At 40.5% G+C, this 20806-nt stretch overlaps 1 pseudogene; it reads right to left on the bottom strand.

The window, feature by feature from the left end:
- LOC138376557 (mRNA decay activator protein ZFP36L2-like) overlaps positions 1 to 16122 on the bottom strand; it is a 34900-nt pseudogene extending 18778 nt beyond the window's left edge.
- Positions 16123 to 20806: the final 4684 nt, after the last annotated feature.

Here is a 20806-nt window from a genome sequence, read left to right as displayed (position 1 = left end):
CATAAAAAATATATATTACAACAATGATTTTTCATAAAGTAAGTTTATTCATAATAGTATATCAAGCACTACAAAAGCACCATGTATGTCTTCTAAAATTCACTAAACACCCATCTTCTCCAGTGGAAACATTTTCATAACTTCCAAAGAACAATAGACTACTTTTGCTAATTTTCAAATTTATGTTAATGGGATCATACACTATGAATTCTTTTGTATGTGGATTCTTTGGGTAAAAATTATATTTGTGAGAATAATCAAATTTTTGAATGTGGCAGTTTTATCATTTGCATTGCTGTTGAGAGTGATGCCAATTAATAGAAATATGAGTCACAAGTATCAGGCACAAACATAATTTTAAATATTTAGCATATATATAATAGAAGTAAAAAGAAAGATGAAATTAACTAAATGCATTTTATTTATTCAAATATCATTATTTCAATATGTAATCATTACAAAATATTTTGCCAAGATTTTTTTCTTTTTTATTTCAGCATATTATGGGGGTACAAAAGTTTAGGTTATGTATATTGCCCTTTCCCCCCGACCCTCCCAAGTCAGAGCTTCAAGCGTGTCCATCCCCCAAACAGTGTGCATCACACTAATTATGTATATATATACCCATCCTCTCCTCCCCCCCATCTGCCCAACACATGATGAATGTTATTCTTATATGTGCACTTAAGTGTTGATTGGTTAAAATCAATTTGCTGGTGAGTCCATGTGGTGCTTGTTTTTCCATTCTTGGGATACTTCACTTAGTAGAATGGGTTCCAACTCTCTCCAGGAGGACAAAACGGATTCTATATCACCATTATTTCTTATAGCTGAATAGTACTCGATGGTATACATATGCCACATTTTATTAGTCCATTCATGTATTCATGGCCACTTGGGTTGTTTCCACATCTTTGCAATTGTGAATTGTGCTGCTATAAACATTCCAGTGCAGATGTCTTTTTTATACAGTGTCTTTTGTTCTTTTGGGTAGATGCCCAGTAATGGGATTGCTGGATCAAATGGTAGATCTACTTGTATTTCTTTGAGGTATCTCCATATTGCTTTCCACAGAAGTTGCACTAGTTTGCAGTCCCACCAGCAGTGTATGAGTGTTCCTATCTCTCTGCATCTACACCAGCATTTGTTGTTTTAGGACTTTTTGATAAAGGCATTCTCACTGGAGTTAGGTGATATCTCATTGTGATTTTAATTTGCATTTCCCTAATGATTAGAGATGTTGAGCATTTTTTTATGTTTGCTGGCCATTATACTGTCTTCTTTTGAAAAGTTTATGTTCATGTCCTTTGCCCATTTATTGATGGGGTTTTTTTTTTGTTTTTTTCTTGTTGATTTACTTAAATTCTATATAGATTCTTGTTATCAGCCCTTTCTTGGTTGTGTAGAAAGCAAATATTTTCTCCCATTCTGTAGGTTGTCTATTCTCTCTGATGATAGTTTCCTTGGCTATGCAAAAGCTTTTTAATTTGATCAGGTCCCATTCATTTATTTCTGTTGTTGCTGTGATTGCCTTTGGGGTCTTCATAAATTCTTTGCCTAGGACAATATCTAGAATAGTATTTCCAACGTTTTCCTCTAGAATTCTTATAGTTTCACACCTTAGGCTTAAGTCTGTTATCCAATGTGAGTTGATTTTTGTGAGAGGTGAAAGATGTGGATCCTGCTTCAGTCTTCTACATGTGGCTATCCAGTTTTACCAGCACTATTTATTGAATAAGGATTATTTTCCCCTGTGTATGTTTTTGTCTGCTTTGTCAGAGATTAGATGGCTATATGAGGATGGTTTTATATCTGGGTTCTAAGTTCTGTTCCATTGGTCTATGTCTCTGTTCTTGTGCCAGTACCATGCTGTTTTAGTTACTATAGCCTTGTAGTATAGTTTGAAGTCTGGTAAATTAATGCCTCCCATTTTCTTCTTTTTGCCTAGGATTCCTTTTTTATATGGGGTGTTCTCTGGTTCCATACGAAGTGTAAAATTATTTTTTCTATATCTGTGAAAAATGATGTTGGTATTTTAATAGTGATTGCATTGAATCTGTAGTTCACTTTGGGTAGTATAGACATTTTAACAATTGATTCTGCCAACCCACAACCATGGTATGATTTTCCACCTGTTTATGTCCTCTGCTATTTCTTTCCTCAGTGTTTCATAGTTCTCCCTGTAGAGGTCTTTTACCTCCTTAGTTAAATATATTCCTGGGCACTTTATTTTCTTTGTTGCTATTGTGAAGGGTATTGAGTCTTTGATTTGATTCTCAGTTTGACTGTTATTGGGTATATGAATGCTTCTGATTTGTGTGTATCGATTTTGTATCCTGAGACTTTACTGAATTCATTTATCAGTTCCAGGAGTCTCTTGGTTGAATTGTTGTGGTTTTCTAGATATAATATCATATCATCAGCAAAGAGTGAGAGTTTGATCTCTGCTGCCCCCATTTTGACGCCCTTAATTCCCCTCTCTTTTCTAATTGCTCTAGCAAGGACTTCCAGCACTATGTTGAATAGAAGTGGAGATAGTAGGCAACCTTGTCTGATTCCAGTTCTAAGTGAGAATGCTTTCAGTTTTTCCCCGTTCAGTATGATGTTGGCTGTGGGTTTGTCATATATGGCTTGTATCATTTGTAGGTAAGCCCTGCCTATGCCTATTTTTTTAAGCGTTCTTATCATAAAAGGGTGTTGAATGTTCTTTCTGTGTATATTGAGAGGATCTATAGTCTTTGTTTTTGCTTCTATTTATGTTTTCCAAGATATTTTTTATTCTTTTTACAAATGAAGCTTTAGGAACCTAGTGTGCATTTTACACTTATGGCACATCTCAGTTCCGACTAGTCACATTTCAAGTACTCAATAGTTTCATGTGGCTGGTGTTTGCAGTATTATACAGTGTTATTGTTAAGGGTGTCCATTGCTTAAACATATCACAATTTGTTTATACATTTGATTACTGATAGACATTTAGGTTGTTTCTCATTTGGAAATATTGTAAAAAGTGCTGCTGTCAACATTCATGTCCACGTCTCCTGGCAAACATATGAATTTTAAGATTTTTATGTGCTCCAATTGATAGATACCACCAAATACATTTCATCTAGTACTATTAGTTACTTTTTAAATATTATCAACTATGATCAACTCTGTTAGATTACTGGCGGTATGCCCTCTGGAATTTGATTATTAATTCCCTGATGGCTACTGAAGCTGAACAATTTTTATCATGTTGATCAGCTGTGGTTTTCATTTGTATTTTCCTCATGATTAATGATGTACAAAGTCTTTTAATGTGTTTAATAGCAATTTGTACATATTAGTTGGTGAAATGTTCTTCAAATTTTTCTCATCTTTGAGTTGTTTGAATACTTATTAATGATTTGAAAGAGTTCTTTTTATGCTGTGAATAAATGTTTGGCTTTATCAAATATATGATTTGCAAATATTTTCTCCCAGGCTGTGAATTCTCTTCATTTCAATGGTGTCTTTTGTAGAGTAAATTTTATAATTCCAATGAAGCCCAATTATTTTTTAAATTTTACATATCATATTTTTGGTATCATATGTAAGAACTCTTTATCCCAAGATCACACAGATTTTATCTTTTAATTCAAAACATTTCTGGCCAGGTGCAATGGCTCATGCCTGTAATCCCAGCACTCTGGGAGGCTGAGGTGGGAGGATTGCTCAATGTCAGGAGTTCGAGACCAGCCTGAGCAAGAGCAAGACCCCGTCTCTACTAAAAATAGAAAGAAATTATATGGACAACTAAAAATATATATATTGAAAAAATTAGCTGGGCATTGTGGCCCATACCTGTAGTCCCAGCTACTCGGGAGGCTGAGCCAGGAGTATTGCTTAAAGTCCAGGAGTTTGAGGTTGCTGTGAGCTAGGCTGAAGCCATGGAATTCTAGCCAGGGCAAAAGAGCAAGACTCTCTCTCCAAAAAAATAAAAAAATTAAAAAAAATAAAGTTTATAGTCTTAGCTCTTATATCTATGTTTGTGATCCATTTTGTATTGGTTATTTGTGTGTAGTGTGAAGTAAGGCTCTAAATTCATTTGTTTTTTACAGATATCCAGTTGTCCCAGCATCATTTTTTGGATAGACTTTTCTTATCAATGTAATTATTTTGAACCATGTTTAAAAATCAACTGGCCATATAAATGTAAGTGCTTATTTGTAGGCAGGAAACACAAAAGTCCCCAACAGTGTCAATAAGAGGGATTATAAATGAATTCATTGGTTTCTGGACAGATGTATTCTTCCTGTTTGGGTCACTGCACCATAAAAAAGTCTGGAATCTAAGCATATACTTTTCCTTGGATAATGTTGTTCATTTTCAGACTGTTGCCTCTGAGATGGTGCTTTAGTTTTTCTTTTAACAGGCTCTTCCAATGTCAGCTCTGGGTGGTTCAGTATTTGACATAGCCATTCAATCCTGTCATTATGAATTCACTCCCACAGCCCCTTTTCCTATAGAGTCGGACTCCAATTCTGATGTGCTGATGTATCAATCAAACACTCTATTAATGAAAAAGTGGCAAATCCTACCCAGAATATGTGCTTATTTCTATTAAAATGAATTACTGGCTCTTACATGGTGTAAACGGTCTATGTAGTCAATTCACCACCATGTTGGCAGTGTGGTCCCGAAAGGATTGTTTCATATCATCAACTCATCACTGGCGTTTGATGCTGTCAGGTTAGATTTTCCATGACCACAGTATATCAGCACTGGCATGTAGGAGCATATGCTGTTGAGACTAGCTATAGCCTGTATCATTGCCAGACTGGCTACTCCATTTATATGTTTTTTTTGTGTGTCAACATAAGCAAAGCTGATGATAGAACCTATTGGACATTAACAGGCAATGTCATTTTGACCTCTTGGTCATTTAGTGCCTCTTCTATGGAAAATATGTTATCAGAAACTAAAAGATTTTCATACTTCCTGTCCACTCAAATATGTTCTACCCCAGACCTCCCTAGTTCCAATACTTTCATATTTTTCCTCCCTGTTGGTCAAGCTTTTTTGCCATTGCACAAATGGTTCTAACTTCCAACCTTGAGCCACTTCTCTTTCCACACAGTAAATGGTCACAGGCGTTTTTGGAAAGTGTTATCCTTTGGGAAGTTTTTCCCTTAACACTGTCTTTCAAAACCATCCCTACATAGCCCTATATTTCAACTGCCATCATTTTCACCTTACTCTCATACACTGAGCTTTTCAATCTGTGACCTACACTCAGGGATTTTTTTTCTCCTCTATCAGCTGGTTGTAAGGGATGCCCCATATGGTAAACGTTGTGAGATGAGGGTAAGGTATGCCACTGCAAGAGTAGTGGGTGAATGGGAGTCTGAGCTATCTGATCATATCTTTGCTTGAATGTTCTGGCCTTGTTTCTGTTCAATCCTGGATGTATTCCTTTCAATTTGCTGTGTATTGTTGCTGGATCTGCCTAACATTATGGCTTGGTGTATCTGAAAGAATCCAGCTCAGGATGAGTAATTGTGGCTGTATAGTCATTTGATGCCCCCATAAGGAAATGCTCTGTATCTATCAAGACCCAGTAGCATGACAAGATTCTTTTTTTTAAAAAAAGCATATTTTTTTTGTTTGTTTTTTACTTTGGATAGTATGGTTTCACTCCAGAATTCTAGTAATGTGATTTGTAATTATCCCATTAAGGCATGCAATAAATGCCACATAAAATCATTTTTCAATAATTATATCTCTAGTACCTTAGATACTTAGCACTTCTATGAATGCAGAGTTGCTTGCACTGCATCCTAGATTGCTATAGATCCTTTTTCTGTTATTGACCTCACTCAAAGTTAGTATCTTTTTGTGTAACCCACTATGTAGATCAAAATAATAACCCGGGTGTGGAATATGCTGCCTCCTGAAATCAAAAATGTGTATCAGGTGTTGTCCACTTTTTTTTTTAAACTTTGGATATACCATCATTTCTTGGATAGTATGATGCATCTTTCTATAACGTTTATTTTTGTGGCTGACCTGTGAGTTTGATAAAGTTTATCTCCCACCTTTTAGAGGACATGTGTCTTACAAGGCCTTCAGTGTGGTAACCATTTCTTATTTACCCAGTTCAATTAGCATATTGTCATCAATTTGGTGGATTTAATTGTTTTTTCTGCATTATGTCAAAGTAGCTTGGATTTCTTTCAACTATATTATGACCAAGAACAGGAGATAACGTAGTCCTGGGCAAAATTGTAAATAGAAGATTTCTGCTCCATGTAAATATGATGTTGTTCTTGATACTCTTTTCTAGTAATCATGGAAAAGAGCTTATTTACCGAATCAATAGTATGTACATAAGACCATGTTAATCTGCCCTGGCATAGGTACCATATCTGGCGTTAAAACTTCTACTTACTCGTTTATGGCCATACCGCCCTGAACGCGCCCAATCTCGTCTGATCTTGGAAGCTAAGCAGGGTCAGGCCCGGTTAGTACTTAGTACTTGGATGGGGGAAAACTTCTACTTACTTGAGTTTCAAGAATGGTATGTTTTTTGCAAAGGTTAGAGTAGTAAACTACCAGAGATGCAATGGGAACCACCATACCTTAATCATTTAAGTAAGCATAATTCAAAAATAATATAATATAGTCACATAGCTAATTTAATAATATTCTAGTGACCATATTTTTAAAAGTAATTATAAGTATTAAATTAATTTTACTAATATATTTATTTAAGCTATTAGTAATATATCCAAAACACTGTTTGAACAGGTAATAAATTTTAAAAGTTAATAATGGGACATCTTACATTTTATGTATAAAATGTTTAAAACAAAGCATGTATTTTCTGTTTCCAGTTCATATCAATTGAGACACCAAATTTTTATTAAAAATATTTGTTCTATATTTAAATGTAATTAAATTTTAAGTTGAAAATTAGATTCACAAACCCACAATGTTCCAAACATGCTCAAAAGATTTTCATCACTGAATTAAATCAAAAATTACTTTACTTCAATATTTGTATTATACATTTACACATTGATTCATTTTTTTTAGAATACTTTACTTTTTTGAAGAAAAAGCATATCCATTTGAAAACTTGGCTTTCCAAGTTAAGTAAATTAACTGACTCTATCAACTCAGTATTATTAACATCAAATTCAAAGATCTAACACATAAATTGAAAAATACAGGCCGGGCGCGGTGGCTCACGCCTGTAATCCTAGCACTCTGGGAGGCCGAGGCGGGTGGATCGCTCAAGGTCAGGAGTTCGAGACCAGCCTGAGCGAGACCCCGTCTCTACTAAAAATAGAAAGACATTATATGGAAAACTGAAAATCTATATAGAAAAAATTAGCCGGGCATGGTGGCGCATGCCTGTAGTCCCAGCTACTCGGGAGGCTGAGGCAGTAGGATCGCTTAAGCCGAGGAGTCTGAGGTTGCTGTGAGCTAAGCTGACGCCACGGCACTCACTCTAGCCTGGGCAACAAAGTGAGACTCTGTCTCAACAAAAAAAAAAAAAAAAAAGGAAAAATACAAAGAAAAGATGGTGGAGTGGAGGTAACCTCCTGGATTCCTGCTCACAGAGAGGAAGGCATAGATCTCGACCTGCTACACACGAGTGGATCACTCCTCTGCAAGAACAGCACTGTGAATCTACAGAGAATCAGCAAGGGACACAAAAAGCAAGAAAGGAAAGGTGAATGGGAGATAAGATCGTGAAAATCTGGAGAGTGTGAGACAAACAATAGAGAGTAAAGTGTGGGAGGGCTGCACCCGCCTCGCCAGCGAGTGGAGTGGGATCGGTCCCACAGGAGAACGTCTTCCTTCCCCATTGGCCTCCACACCCACTCAGACAAGGATCTGCCTGAAGTTGGTGAAAAATCACCATGGGAGACGTGGGGCTCTGTGGACAGGAGACATCAGTGGAAAGCATCTTGAACTCCCAAGCTCTGTGCCAGGACTGCACTTGGTGGGGGAGGGACTGGCCTGGGCTACTGCTGGAGGCAGTTAGGAGACAGGTAAATTGCCTCTACCACTCAGTGGGTACAGATTGATGGAGGTGAAAACTAATTAGGGGACTCTAAACTGGAAATCGCTGTGGGCAATTAGGCCCGCTCAGGGTGGATCAGAGAAAGTGAGAGTTCCTGCCGCACAGGCATGAGATTGTGGGAGGGTGACATAAAACAGACAAGGGCGCACACTGATGACACAGCCCCACAATCTGGCACCTGTCAACCCCTGAACATTCACCCCCAGTGCTGGCCATCTGCAGGCAGGCGGTTGCCATTTTAGGGGTCCACAGCCTAGCTGCTGTGGTGCAATAGGGTGCCGAGTGGCTCCCTCCTCCACCCTGCAGACTCTCCCTACGAGCTCCACCCTTGTGCAACATATGGCCAATGGTCCCATTTTGATGTGTGAACTCTGAGTGCTCCCCCAGTCATGAGAGATTAGTGCATGGACCTTGCAGGCATTGGGGTGAGGCAGACCATCACCTGCAGGATCTGCAGCTGCTGGGGTGCTGGGCATACAGTGGCACCACTCCCTCCCCCTAGCTGGCATCTTTCATGTGGAAAGTGGTAGACACCACCTCTGGAGAGGGAGAGACAAGAAAAAGTCACTTTCTCTCTGCAACCAGTGTGAATCTTGGCTGCAGATCAAAAGTTGCCAGACCAGTGACTTAACTCGTCAGACCGGTTTTAGGTCAAATCAATACTCTGGGGCTGGACCCAGGAGGAGCAGCCCCCCCAACTGAGGTAGAAAAACCCTGAACAATACATAAGTGGCTCTCCCTATTGACAAAGGAAGCAACACACCTAGACTGTTAGGCAGCCTAGGAACAGAGCACAAGGTGTGTTACTTTCCAGAGGAAGGCTGAAAAAAGGGAAGCAACCATTTATCCAGATGGGAAGGACTCAGCAAAAGAACTCTGGAAGTACAAAGAATCAAACGGAACACACACCCTGGAAGAAGAACACCAGCTCTCTAGCAATGGCATTAACCAAATTCAGAACACTAAAATGTCACAGGAAGAATTTCAAACATAGATTGTAAGAAAACTGAATGATATGCAAGAAAAAATGGATAACCAATATAAAGAAACAACAACAACAACAAAAATCCAGAACTTGGAAGAAAAATTCACTAAAAAAATTAAAATATTAAACAAAAATCAAACCAAACTTCTGGAAATGAAGAATTTATTTGGGGAACCACAAAACACGGTAGAAAGCCTCAAGAGCAGGGTAGATCAAATAGAAGAAAGAATATCAGAGATCAAAGATAACAGTTTCCAATTAAAGAAGTCAGTCACAGAGATAGAGCAAAGAAATAAAAGACTACAGTCTGCAAGAAATGTGGGATTATGTGAAGAAGCCTAACGTGAGAGTTATAGGCATTCCTGAGGGTAAACAAGATAATACGCAAGGGTTGGATAAGCTATTTGAATATATAATTGAGGAAAATTTCCCAGGTCTTGCTAAAACTCTAGATATACAGGTTCAAGAAGCTCAAAGGACCCCTGGGAGATCCATTGCAAATAGGAAGACACCACATCACGCAGTGATCAGACTGACCAAACTATCCACTAAAGAGGCCCTTCTTTGAGCTGTAAGGAGGAAGAAACAAGTAACATACAAAGGAAAACCCATCGAAATAATGCGAGATTTCTCAACTGAAACCTTACAAGCAAGAAGAGACTGAAGCCCCATTCTCACTCTTCTGAAACAGAATAATGCCCAGCCTAGAATCTTGTACTCAGCTAAGTTAAGTTTTGTATACAAAGGAGAAATTAAGACATTCTCAGATAAACAAAGGCTGAGGGAATTCACCAAGACAAGACCAGCCCTCCAAGAAGTACTCAAAACAGAGTTGCAAACGGACCAGCCCAAGAAAGACCCACGAATGTAAAGCTACTCAAGAGCTAAAGATCAAAGCCCAGATACCACAATGGCTCAAGAGAGAAAACATAGCAATGAAGTTCTACCCAACAGGATGAACAGAAATCTGCCCCATTTATCAGTTCTCTCAAGAAATGTCAATGGCTTGAATTGCCCACTCAAGAGACATAGGCTGGCCCAATGGATAAAAAAATACAAGCCAAGTATCTCCTGTCTCCAGGAAACCCATCTAACCTGCAAAGATGCATTCAGACTGAAAATAAAAGGGTGGAAATTGATATTTCAAGCAAACAGAAGCCAAAAGAAGGCTGGCATGGCAGTTTTAACCTCAGATAACTTAGTTTTTAAATCAACAAAAGTAATGAAAGACAAAGATGGTCACTATATACTGCTGAAGGGTACAGTTCAACAAAAAGACATAACTATACTTAATATATATGTACCCAACTTAGGTGAACCCAGATTCATAAAGCAAACCCTACTTGATCTAAACCAAATGATAAACAGCAACACCATAATACCTGAAGACTTCAACACCCTCCTGACAGCACAGGACAGATCCTCCAAACAGAAAATAAACAAAGAAATAATGGACTTAAACAGAATGCTGGAACAAATGGGCCTGACTGACATTTATAGGACATTCTATCCAAAATCCACTGAATAAATGTTTTTCTTATTAGCTCATGGGACATTCTATAAGATTGACCATATCCTAGGACACAAAGCATGTCTTAAAAAATTTAAAAGAATAGAAATTATAACATGCATCTTCTCAGATCACAGTGGAATAAAAGTAGAAATCAACCCTAACAGAAATTCTCATTCCTACTCAAAGTCATGGAAGCTAAACAACCTTCTCCTGAACAATTGTTTTTTAAATGAAGAAATCAAGATGGAAATCAAAAGATTCTTTGAATTAAAGGAAAAGGAGACACAAGTTATCAAAATCTGTGGGATACAGCTAAAGCAGTCCTGAGAGGAAAATTTATTTCCATAAATGCCTCTATCAAAAAGACAGACAACTTACAAATAGACAACCTAATGAATAGACTCAAAGAGCTGGAGAAAGAATAGACCAACCCCAAACCCAGCAGAAGGAGTGAAATTAATAAGATCAAATAAGAACTAAATGCAATTGACAACAGAAAAACCATACAGGAGATTAATAAAACAAAAAGTTGGTTCTTTCAAAAGATAAACAAAATTGACATGCCTCTGGATAGACTACCAAGAGCAGAAAAGAAAAATCTCTAATAACCTCCATCAGTAACATGAAAGGAGAAATCACAACTGATGCCAAAGACATACAAGATATCATCTATGAATGCTACAAAAAGCTTTATGCAGAAAAACTGGAAAATGTGGGGGGAATGGACAAATTTTTAGAAACACACAGCCTCCTGAGGCTCAACCAGTAAGAAATAGAATTCCTGAACAGACCAATATCAAGAACTGAAATGGAAACAGCAATAAAAACATTCCAAAAAAGAAAAGCCCTGGACCAGATGGCTTCACACCTGAATTTTACCACATCTACAAAGAAGATCTGGTGCCCATCCTACATAAACTATTCTCCAATATCGAGAAGGATGGAATCCTCCCCAACACGTTTTACCAAGCCAACATAACATTGATACCAAAACCAGGAAAGGATGCAACAAAAAAAGAAAACTACAGACCAATATCTCTTATGAATATAGATGCAAAAATTCTCAATAAAATCCTAGCAAATCGTATCCAAGTGCTTACCAAAAAAATAATCCATCACGACCAAGTGGGCTTCATCCCAGAGATGAAGGGATGGTTCAACATATGCAAATCTAGGCAGGGCGCGGTGGCTCACGCCTGTAATCCTAGCACTCTGGGAGGCCGAGGCAGGTGGATCGCTCGAGGTCAGGAGTTCAAGACCAGCCTGAGCAAGAGTGAGACCCCATCTCTACTAAAAATAGAAAGACATTATATGGACAACTAAAAATATATATATACAAAAAATTAGCCGGGCATGGTGGTGCATGCCTGTAGTCCCAGCTACTCGGGAGGCTGAGGCAGTAGGATTGCTTAAGCCCAGGAGTTTGAGGTTGCTGTGAGCTAGACTGACGCCACGGCACTCACTCTAGCCCGGGCAACAGAGTGAGACTCTGTCTCAAAAAAAAAAAAAAAATGCAAATCTATAAATGTAATTCACCACATAATAGAAGCAAAAATAAAGACCATATGATCCTCTCAATAGATTCAGAAAAAGCATTTGACAAAATTCAACACCCTTTTATGATAAGAACGCTTAACAATATAGGCATAGATGGGACCTACCTAAAAATGATACAAGCCATATATGAGAAACCCACAGCCAACATCATACTGAATGGGGAAAAATTGAAAGCATTCCCACTTCGAACCAAAACCAGACAAGGCTGCCCACTGTCCCCATTACCTTTCAACATAGTATTGGAAGTCCTTGCGAGAGCTATCAGGCAAGAGAGCAGAATCAAGGGAGTCAAAATAGGGACAGAAGAGATCAAACTCTCACTCTTTGCTGATGATATGATGTTATATCTGGAAAACCCCAAGGATTCAACCAAGAGACTCCTGGAATTGATCGATGAATTCAGTAAAGTCTCAGGTTATAAAATAGATACACACAAATCAGAGGCATTCATATATGCCAATAAGTCAATCAGAGAACCAAATTAAGGACTCAATACCCTTCAAAATAGCAACAATGAAAATAGGAATATATTCAACTAAAGAGGTAAAGGACCTCTACAGGGAGAACTCTGAAACACTGAGGAAGGAAATTGCAGAGCATGTAAATAGGTGGAAAACCATACCATGCTCATGGATCGGAAGAATCAACATTGTTAAAATGTCTATAGTACCCAAAGTGATCTACAGATTCAATGCAATCCCTACTAAATTACCAACATCATTTCTCACAGATATAGAAAAAATAATTATACACTTTGTATGGAATCAGAGAAGACCCAGTATAGCAAAAGCAATTTTAAGCAATAAAAACAAAATGGGAGGTATTAATTTTCCAGACTTCAAACTATACTACAAGGCTGTGGTTCTTAAAACTGCTTGGTATTGGCACAAGTGCAGGGACACAGACCAGTGGAACAGAACAGAAAATCCAAATAGAAAACCATCCTCATATAGCCATCTAATCTTTGACAAAGCAGAAAAAAACATACTCTGGGGACAAGAATCCTTATTCACTAAATGGTAATGGGAAAACTGTATAGCCACATGTAGAAGATTGAAACAGGACCCACACCTTTCACCTCTCACAAAAATCAAATCACAGTGGATAACAGACTTAAACCTTAGGTGTGAAATGAGTAGAATTCTAGAAGAAAATGTAGGAAAGACTCCTACAGACATTGGCTTAGGCAAAGAATTTATGAAGAAGACCCTTAGGACAATCACAGCAACAACAAAAATAAATGAATGGGACCTGATTAAATTAAAAAGCTTCTGCACAGCCAAAGAAACAGTCATGAGAATAAACAGACAACCTACAGAATGGGAAAAAATTTTCACATACTACACATCAGATAAAGGACTGATAACAAGAATCTATTTAGAACTCAGTAAAATCACCAAGAAAAAATCAAACAACCCTATCAAAAAGTGGACAAACGACATGAATAGAAATTTTTCAAAAGAAGATATAAGAATGGCTAATAAACATAAGAAAATGCTCAACATCCCTATCAACAGGGAAATGCAAATCAAAACCACAATGAGATATCACTTAACTCCTGTGAGAATGGCCTTTATCAAAAAGTCCCAAAACAACACATGTGGACGTGGATGCGGAGAGATAGGAGCACTCATACACTGCTGGTGGGACTGCAAACTGGTGCAACCCCTGTGGAAAGCATTATGGAGATGCCTTAAACAGATTGAAGAGGACCTACCAATCGATCCAGCAATCCTATTATTGGGCATCTACCCAAAGGAACAAAAGTCATTCTATGACAAAGACACCTGTATCCAAATGTTTATAGCAGCACAATCCACAATTGCAAAGATGTGGAAACAACCCAAATGCCCATCAATTCGTGAATGGATTAGTAAATTGTGGTATATGTATACCATGGAGTACTACTCAGCTATAAGAAATAATGGTGATATAGAATCCGTTTTGTTCTCCTGGAGAGAGTTGGAACCCATTCTATTAAGTGAAGTATCCCAAGGATGGAAAAACAAGCACCACATGCACTCACCAGCAAATTGGTTTCCCTGATCATCACCTAAATGCACATTTTGGGAATGACACCAATTTGGTATCAGATTGAGGTGGGGGGTGGGGGGAGTGGATGGGTGTATACCTACCTGATGAGTGTGTTGCACACTGTCTGGGGAATGGTCACGCTTGAATCTCTGACTTGGGGGGATGGGCGGTAGGTACATGGGCAATATATATAACCTGAACTTTTGTACCCCCATAATAAGCTGAAATAAAAAAAAAATAGGAAAAGGAAATATTGGTAAAAATGTGAAGAAATTTCAAGTCTCATACATTGCTGGTGGGAATGTAAAATGGTACAGCCACTGTGGAAAATAATTTGGCAAAAAATGGGAATGTAAAATGGTACAGCCAAAGGTTACACACAAAATTACCACTTGACCCCATAATTCCACTCTTAGGTATATACCCAAAGGAACTGAAAACAGGGACTCAGAAACATATAAGCACATAAGAGTTCACAGCAGCTTTATCTGCAATAGCCAAAAGGTGGGAAAGCCCAAATGTCCATCCATGAATGAATGGATAAACAAAATATGGCATGTCCATAGAATGGGCATTGCATAGTCAGAAAAATAAATGAAGTACTGATATATGCTACGACGCAGATGTACCCCCAAAACATTGTGCAAGGTGAAGCCAGACATAAAGGCCATGTGTTATGTAATTGATTGCATGTGTATGAAATGCTAGAATAGATAAATCCATCAAGATAGAAGGCAGGTTGGTGGTTACAAGGGATTAGGGTGGGGAGAAATGATGAGCAACCGATTAATGGATAAGACATTTTAGAGTGATGGAAATGTTTTGGCAATGGTGGCAACACTGTGACGTGCCAAGTGCAATAGAATTGTTTGTTTTAAAATGGTTAATTTTATGGTATATGAATTTCACCTGAACATATAATTTTTTAAAAAGACAGACTTATAGAAATTTCCCAGGATACAACACAGAGAGACAAAGAAAAAAAAAAGTATGAAAGGAAAGTTAAGAGCCATAAAATACATTCAGGATTTATTTAGTAGGAGTTCTAAAATCAGAGAACAGGACATGAGTCCTCAGAAAATCTTCACTGAGTCCTGAGCGAGATGATAAAATAATCCAGCCCTTGTGACCGTGGAGAAACGCCGGCCGTGTGAGCACCTGTTTCCCCGACGCTCCGTCCCGACACACGAGGCTCTGCAGGACAGGCGCGAGCCGCAGCTGTGCTCCCTGCTCTTGGACAAAGGCTGGAAACGGAACAACTGCTTGTGTCCCGGTGCTGGGGCAGAGAAAATCGGAGAGAAAAGCCAGATCTTCTACAGAGGAACATGAAGCAGACCAGCGATAGGTTTTTTATTGGCAACGACAGATGCCGGAACACAAAGAGCTTCCAAGAACCGAGGAACCTACATGTGAGCCTAAAAGTCCGTGTCTAGTGAAATAAACCATTATCAGTGAACAACAACAACAAAAAGCTTTTGTGGAACACATTCTAAAAACATACTACTTCTCACAGATTTCAACAAAAGAACTAAGAAATACCGTCTTGGCAGAAAGAAACTAATCCCTGAAGGAAGAGCAGGTCGTAAGTGAGAGCAGTCAGTCATGCACAGAGATGTCACCAGCAGCCAGAACAAAAGTTCTGGGGGTGACAGCTAGTCTGTAGCAGGAATGTCCTCAAGTGAGAGCCCCGTTGGAGGCTGGGGGAAGGGCCAGCCTTTGGAGTAAGCAGAGTGGCAGAGGAGGGTGACAGGATGAAATTCAGCCTGAGAAACTGCAGCCAGCGTGAGAAGCAGGGAGGAAGCCCAGTCCCGCAGACTTAGTAACCTGAGGGGCTTCTTCTGGGTTCCGGGTCACAGGCAGCAGACTGCAATTTTGTGAGCACACAGGTCTCCAGAGACTCAATTCTGACTCTTCAGCCTCTGGACCGTGGATAGCAAGGCTCACTGCAGACCCCTCACTGGCAGAGCATGTCCCCATGATACCAGCCAGGCTGAGTCCATGTGGGCTCAGGGTCTGGGCCTGGGCAGGAGGAGGGAAGGTGGCTGCCATTCAAAGAAGCCTGACTGGTCCAAAGCAACCCACCCAGGGTGAGGGGCACAGGTAGCTAATGAGGGGAAGCATGAGGAAGCATTGTGGTAATGGAATAATTCTGCATCTTGATTGTGGGAGTAGTTACATAAAGCCACACACACGGTAAAATGTTATAGAACTGCACAGACGTGCACACATGCATACATGAATATTCCGGGCAGAAGGTCTCTGCCTGGATCTTTGTCTATGTCACTTAGCCACTGTACCAGCCCTAATTACTTCAGCAACTATTGGCATGGCATTATGGTCCTCGCCGGTGGAAATGCTCATGACTGATACAGAGTGATTGTGAACATTAAAGAAGGGATCATATGAAAAGCATGTGGTAAAGCACCTGGTATACCCCAGTTCTGTCTGGCTCCAAAGCCTGCCCCTTTTCCATGGCAGCAGACCGCCGTAAAGACTGAATTTATCCAAACATAAATTGCCCAACGGTACGAGCTAAGCCAGGTGCGTATGTTGTACCTGGTGAAATCTGCATAAGCTCTGTGGCTCTACCAACATACTGTGCTATAGCTATAAGAGATGCTAACACTGGGGGAGAAGAGGTGAACTGTAACTAGGACCTCCCGGTACATATTTTTGATAACTTTCTGTACATAAAATTATTCTAATTTTTTTTAAAAGCCACCCATCCACAAGTTGTAATTCTAAGTCAAGTGTTAGGAGGAGGAGGTAAAATTCTCAGCATTTGTAAGAAACATAAACTGCTTAAGAAATGGGCTACTCTGCCTTGCTGGTGGGAGAAGAGGGTGAGGGCGGTGATGTCTGCTCCTCATGCAACAAATCAGGCAGAGAGAACGCAAGGAGCGAGAAGGGCCAGAGGATCAGTGTGTGAGCGCAGAGCCAGCGAGGCGGGCGTGGAGGAGCAGACACGGGGGCCAGTGCAAACATGGTGTGAGGGTCAACAGCAGTGGCTCTGGAGCCTGGTGGTATCAGTTCAACGCCAGGTCCCTGCACACTTAGCTGTGCGATCTTGGGCAAGTCATTTCACATCATTTTGTCCCTGGGTTCTCCCATTTATAAGGGTGGAATGTTGAAAGTGCCAATCTCACGACTGGATGAGGACGGGATGAGATCGGTAGCTGATGGAAGGACCCGTGCCTGCGATGCAGAAAGGCACGTCACCAGCCTCTCCATCCACTGCCGAGTCAGAAACCTCAGCCTAGTTCACAAGGGCAAGTGCAGGTCAGTGGGAGGGGAAGTCCAGAAAGCAGGTGGTGTCTTCCACTCTGTGCACATTTATGAAACCATCAGCGTAGGGTGACTGGAAAAACAGCCGCTTCAGCAGCTGCTGCTGCACTCTGTGCCCTAACAGATGAATCCCTCTGCTTCCACAGTCACCTCTGGGGACAGTGCCCCCACCCTCCCAGTGCCACAACGTGTAATAGCACAGAACTAGTGCCCTCAGGTAAAAGGAGGATGACATGCTGGATATGAGGAACAAATGTGATCAGGGTCTATGTCCACAGGGGCATGACCAAAATCTCTCAGGGTGTCATTAGCAAAGCATTGGCAGATTGCTGGGACCCTGCCATATCTGAATGCTACAATGTACATTGTACTGGGGGCTCCTCTGCAGTCTATTATTAATTTTTTTATGTTTTGATTCATTTTTTATTTTTTCATGTGTATTGGTATTGCTTATTTTTTTATTAATTTTTTTATTTCTTTGAGTTATTTATTTATTTATTTATTTCATATGTATTGGTATTGTTTATTTTTCCTCTGCAGTCTAATGTAACAAACTTCTCAGTTTCCAGCGGAAGATAATACCAAAAACGGCATCAATGAATGAGCCAGCAAGAGAGAAATGGAGAGAGTAGGGGAGTCAGAAGGGAGGAGATGGGAGAGCAAAAGGCCATAAAGTCCATGGATCCCATACCAAGGATCCATGGTACTTTGAGGAGGAAGGACTGCCTGGACCCACGAGCCACGTCCACACATGCTAGGGCTTCTTGTTTGGTTGTGAAGGCCCCAGCTGTCCTAATCATTCTAATACTACATCTGGCCCTGTCGCTCACTAGTTGTGTGGCCTTGAGCAAGTTACATAAGCTTCCTGAGGCTCGATCCTCTACCACCCTCCTGCAGTGGGATTGATCCAGGCCTCCTCATGTCCGAATCCTCCTAAGAATCCCCACATGTTCCTTCATTTCATCCTCAGGCTGAGCCTGAGGTTCAAAGAGGTCAAGACTTGGCCAAGGTGGCCCAGCTGGGAAGTGGTGCAGATTCACCTGTAACGTGAGGCCTCTACAGACTCTCTGCACCTAAGCCTTCCACTCCCCTCACGTTGGGCCTTTGCTGTGGCTTTACCTCAGGAAGATGCAAATGACTATTTTTCTTTGAAGGTGGATGTCCTTAGTATACACTTAATAAATGCATGTTAATTGAATTTCTGCCTTGATTGCAGAAAGCTCAGCTTATTATACAAAATGTGTATTTTCTCCCCTTCCTCCTGGATGCCTGAACACCTGTAGGAGCAGATAAAGAAACTGCGAGCCTCTCAGGAAAACCTGACAAGGTATCAGAGCAGCGGGTGGCACTGCTGATCCAGACATTCCAAGCACCGGTGCGTGGACGCACAGGAGCAGAGCAGCCGGTGGTCAGAACAAGTAGGCAGCTGTGGGTAGAGCTCTTGTGGCTCGAGGTAGATGGCTGGCATAAGAGATTCCTAAAATTGGTTGGTCAACCACGCTGGCCCTAGTGGCCAGATGGGTCTAGACCAGATGAGCCACTTGATGGCAAAATCCAGTGAGGATGCAGAGGGCACCATGTGGAGGTAAGGCTCCCTACCCTCCTCCACAATGAGGTCACAGAAGCCTTCTCCTCCTTAGAAATGGGAAGGGGAAGAAAGTCAGGAAACTAAACCTTTACCTTGGCGTCATCCAACTATGCTGCAAGGGAATGTGATGTCCCTAGTTTTTAGCTGGTTACTCTACCCCCATAACCAGCTGGAAGACAGACCCATCTTAGAATGTAAAGAAGCAGGTCTGAGCTGTAGTGCTAAATCAATTTTAAATTCTGTTCAATAAGAAAGTGACAAATGGTAGGAAAGAAATGAAGTGCTGGGTGAGAGACACCAGACAGACTGGCTCATTTAGGACCAGAGTTCTTTCTTGAAAAATAGAAGACATGAGAGTTTCAACACTTCTGAGGTTGGCTCAGGTTGGCTTCTAGAGGCTCCCAGTACCACTTTTTCACTCACCGATATCTGCCCTGGGGCACCCTTTTGTGACTTGGCTCCAGGCTGCACCAGCCTGCATGCTCAGCGGCCCGAGCCTCCTGCGTGGGACCCAGCAGGTGCTCCACTGTCACCTTCACTCCTTTTGTCTTCGTGTGGACATCATGAAGCCACTTGCCTCATCATGCCAAGCAAACCCTGAGAACGGTGGACACGGAGTAGAACCTGACCGCCAGAGGCTAGTTTTGAATTTCCTCAGTGGGGCAAAGACCAGGCTTCCCTAATGGTCTCCACCGCGTGCTCTATAGAAAATCCCCCGCAGGACACAGAGAGGGGGTTGCTATCAGACTGAAGAAAAAGGTGCCTTTTCCTCAGCAGCTCACCCGGACAGAATTCTTCTACTCAGAGTGAGAACAGATTTTTGCAACTCAACAGCCTGAAGTGGATGCCATTGTCTAATTCACAGGAAGGCACCCAAGTGCAAGCTGTTGTCCTAGGCTTTTAAAAAGGGAGCCTGAAGAAAAAGCTTTGTGTGCTCCATTTCAATTTGTTGCCCAATTTTCACTATGATTATGGCTGTCAGGTGAGAGTCATATGCAAAATAAACTTCCTTAGTACTATTGCAATCACTTCTTCTTCTTCTTCTTATTCTTTTTTTTTGGACAGAGTCTTGTTCTGTTGCCCAGGCTAGAGTTCTGTGGCGTCAGCCTAGCTCATAGCAACCTCAACCTCCTTAGCACAAGCCATCCTCCTGCCTCAGCCTCCTGAGTAGCTGGAGCTACAGGTATGTGCCACCATGCCCGGCTAATTTTTTTCTATTTTTTTTAGTTGTCCCCCTAATTTCTTTCTATTTTTAGTAGAGATGGGGTCTCGCTCTTGCTCAGGCTGGTCTCCAAGTCCTGAGCTCAAATGATCCACCGGTCTCAGCCTCCCAGAGTGCTGGGATTAGAGGCGTGAGCCACCGCGCCCGGCCTGTAATCACTTCTTTCTTACCACCACTCAGTGTAATCTAAATATTAAATGGCAAATCTTGAGATCATGCTGACAGGCACGTACAACAGCATGGTTGGTAATATTTTTCTTTCTGTGCCTGTTATTAGCTCCTTTTCTTCCTTTTACATAGAAGAGAAAAAAGGAGAGATTATGAAACTGCTGACTTCAAAGGTTTCTTCATAAACAAATGGCTGTAATTTTATTTTCTCTATTTTTGAACTACTTTCTCTCAAAAGCTTTTGATAGTAAATTATATGCTGTGGTAGAATACAATTGACAAAGCACCTTGGAGTGAGAAGCCAGATCTCAACAACTGTGTTACTTCTAAATCTAACTGGAGGGAAGAAGAAAAAAAAAAAGACAGCCAAGAAATGTCAGATCAATGACATTTCATTT

Source organism: Eulemur rufifrons, chromosome 28 (genome assembly GCF_041146395.1).
Source record: "Eulemur rufifrons isolate Redbay chromosome 28, OSU_ERuf_1, whole genome shotgun sequence".
Classification (NCBI taxonomy): domain Eukaryota; kingdom Metazoa; phylum Chordata; class Mammalia; order Primates; family Lemuridae; genus Eulemur; species Eulemur rufifrons.
Note: the sequence above shows the minus strand (reverse complement) of the source record. Positions and strands in the feature narration are given on the sequence as shown.